This window comes from Cyprinodon variegatus, unplaced genomic scaffold, assembly GCF_000732505.1.
Source record: "Cyprinodon variegatus isolate N-32 unplaced genomic scaffold, C_variegatus-1.0 Scaffold24, whole genome shotgun sequence".
NCBI classification, from domain to species: domain Eukaryota; kingdom Metazoa; phylum Chordata; class Actinopteri; order Cyprinodontiformes; family Cyprinodontidae; genus Cyprinodon; species Cyprinodon variegatus.
This window is the reverse complement of record NW_015150477.1, coordinates 942,417-945,964: the sequence shown is the minus strand read 5'-3', so window position 1 is coordinate 945,964 and position 3,548 is coordinate 942,417.

Sequence of the window (3,548 nt, the reverse complement as noted above, 5' to 3'; positions counted from 1 at the left end):
AAGCTGAATTAATGGAGATATTTGTTGAAAGCACATATTTATTTTATAACTTATTTTATAACCACTTTTATTAACATGATCAACTCCATCTGCAACTGTTCTTATTTTCATTTAAAGCTCAACTTATTGCCACACTGTAACTGTCTACCTATAGTCTAGCAGCACCCGTGCTCTTCCTCCTCTGTCTGAATCTCTGAATGTTGCATATTCTGTGTTTTGGTTGTTGCAAAACACAGAATATGCATATGTGTTTTGGTTGTTCTCACCGTTTTTCCACAAACATCACAAGTTGAGTTTTGGCGATTTATGAAGCTAAATAATTATCAGAGACTTCTTTTATGTTTCAATTCAGTTTATTTCTATATCGCCAATTCACAACACATGTCATCTCAAGGCACTTTACAGTTCACCAGTTTATACAGTCAAATTGATTCAATTATTTCTATCAAAGGAAAACCAGCTGATTGCATCGACTCATTGGCTCGAAGGTGATCCTTCACACTCAGCATGCTTGTAGTGACAGTGGAGAGGAAAAACTTCCTTTTAACAGGAAGAAACCTCCAGCAGAACCAGGCTTAGTGTGAGCGTCCATCTGCCGAGGCCAACTGGGGTTCAAGGAGACGGATCTAATTTGTATGAGCATTGCATCATGTTGTGCTTGGCATTGCATACTTATCAATCGGAAGATAAAATAGTTTCCCATAAAATATGTACATTTAGGCAATTTTCTTGTTAAAATGCATTTTCGATATTGAATATAGTATCAAAAGTATAGACCTTTAAACTTAGAAATACATTTTAGAGCCTAAAGTACTGGTATTTGAGGTATCCATGTTTTAGTATTGATCTGTGCATTACTAGTATGTGTGAGTTTGTTTAAGAGTGAGAAATTATAATTGTGGCGATACAATTTTGCACTTGATGAAATGTGTTTTATAAGGTTGATGCCTGAGTTACGATGGCCCAGGTTAAAACCCTTTTTGAAGTTTAAGGTTAGGTTTAACTTTATAAACCGCTCAAAACATGTCATTAGTGGGCACCATGCAGTTGCCATTAGCTTATTGTTAAGCTATCTTTACACAACAATAAACATTTGACATGATCGTAAATCATCAAAATTGATTTTTTTTTTTTAGCTGGAAGTGGTTTCCTTAACTTTGCCAGACCTACAATCTTTGCTAATCTCTGTTTTGGAAGGTTGAGGCATCTCCAGAGTTCAGGAAAGCTTAGCTCAAGCTGTTCTGGTTGTGTTTTTGTTCAGATGGTGAAGCTGGGAGGCCATTTTCTTTCGACCAGCTCTATGGTTAGTCTCTGCTACCTCTATTTCGGAGAGAAATATTGCAGAAAGTCTGTTTAGCAGAATCTGGTTTTATGATAAGCCACCAGGTCTGCTTAACTTTGCAGAGTCTTTGGAGACTTGTCCTTGTAGCCTACAGGGTCTACCATTCTCTAAATTGGCTTGCTGGGAGATCAACTGTAAAAATGATAGCCTTTTATCCCTACAATGTGTTTCTTGGACTGTTTTGGAGAAGGGATGGGGCAGCAGTTTAAAGAGTAAAGCAAAATATTCTTCTCCACCAAATGTCAGAGTTAATATTTTGGATTTATGGCACAACAATGGAGTGAAACTTCTTATGTTCCGCATGGTCTTTCAGTATTTGAAGAAGTTCTTAAATAGATAGCCAATCCCATTGTAGATTTTGAGGCTCAGTTGTAACTGGACTTTGTCTCTTACTGCTGTTGTTTTTGTACAGCCTGTCAACATCTGTTGTAAATTATAATTATTATGGTATAAAATATATTGCGACTACTACCACAAATAATATAAATTCTAATGATTTTCCATAATTAAATTTTATCCAGTTGGCTCCTGCCTTTGTTTATTAACATAGTTATGAAATAAATCACCATTCTTAATGAGAACAGACTACAATATGTTGCATAATAAAGGTAAATAATGATGGAGTGTTATTCCTTTCTTAGCTGGCAGACACTGCATTTTGACTTCAGATGCTAACTGAATAGACTAAGAGTGTCTGGGATTCTTTAAAGAGTTTGGGTTAGAAAAAGGGCAAAAAAATCACAAAGTTCACCTAAAAGCTTCAAACCTTTAAACAGTTGAACACGCACTATGCTTGATTGCCAAACGTGATTGATGTAATCAGTGTTTCTTCTTGTCTTTAAGAGCTCTGGTGACCCAGCAATAACCCTGCAAAGAAAGAAGTGGCAAGCATTCATCTCTTTAAAAGTCAACTTCTTAGCAGGAAAGTGCTAAGAAAAGCACTTTTATGCTGATAAAGAGCTTTTTATCCAGCAATGATGACCTTAGAATCTGAAATTTCAAAAAGCCAAAGCTATTTTTGGTCTCTGGCTTGCTTCAGATTTTGATTTTGGTTCACAGAACTCTTGTCAAATCTGCTCAGCTGGAACTTGTCATAAAATGCAAATTGCTTATTCTGTTTCATAATGACACAAGTGTCTTAAATGAAAGAGATGTTTTTATTGTTTATTTTACAACAAAATCCATATTCATTGTTTTTTTTTTTGTCAAAGCACAAGTTTAGCTCTCTGAAACAGCGCAGCTCACACCACTCCATGCAGATGTACTTGGAATTATTTTCTTGGGACAAAATGGTTACCTCTTAAGAAATATTTATCGCCATTACGTTTTCTCATCAAACTAGCCACATAGGGAAACTACCTCTAGCAGTGTTGCATATAAAGGAAACGTTTCCAGCTCATAAGACAAAATATTTTTTTCTCTGAATAGGGAAGCTTCAGGCTCCCCTCAATGGCCAAACCCCTACTGACAAATATGTTCAGTGAAGACTGAAATAATGCAGGAAAGAAGGCTGGATAGACTGGTCTAAAGTTAACATCTCTAGTGAATCCTCCTCCTCGTTCTACAGGACATGTGAAAAAGAAGAGGTTAGAGCTATTAGAAGAGAAGACTGAAGCATGTTAGTTATTTTAGCAATCCAACTATTTGTCATCCTGATCTGAACGTTTTAGCTTGATGGAGCACTTGGACAAAGTAGCTCCAAGACAGTGAAATATTAAGTCTTTGGTCAGGAAATACCTCAAATCTAAGCCTACTGAGATCCTAAGACAGTTCTAAAAATGGAGATAGGGAAAGAAGTGCTTCATGATTTCTGTTTTGAGTTTTCAGCCATACTTTGATTCATGTCTTTTCTAGTTTACTGTTTTCATTTTCATTTTGTGTTTCTTTAGTTATTTTTGATACTGTGATTGAGTTCTTAGGTACTGTTTTCCCTCTGCTGCCCTCTTGTGTCAGTCTCTTTTTCCTTAGCTCCCTTCTAGTCTCCTCTGTCCACACCTGCTCCCAATCTGCTGATTAACTTGGTCTTTGTTCACTCTCTCATTTATTCACCTCATGTTTTAGTCACTGTTGGCTGGTTCCTTCTGTCAGCTAGGGGGGTGAGGTTGCTTGAGGACCCAAATACAGAAATTAGTGAAGGAGAGATGAGTTCTTGTTGGTTTAATGAAAAAAAAAACTGAGGCAGACATCCAAAATGGAAAGAAACAAC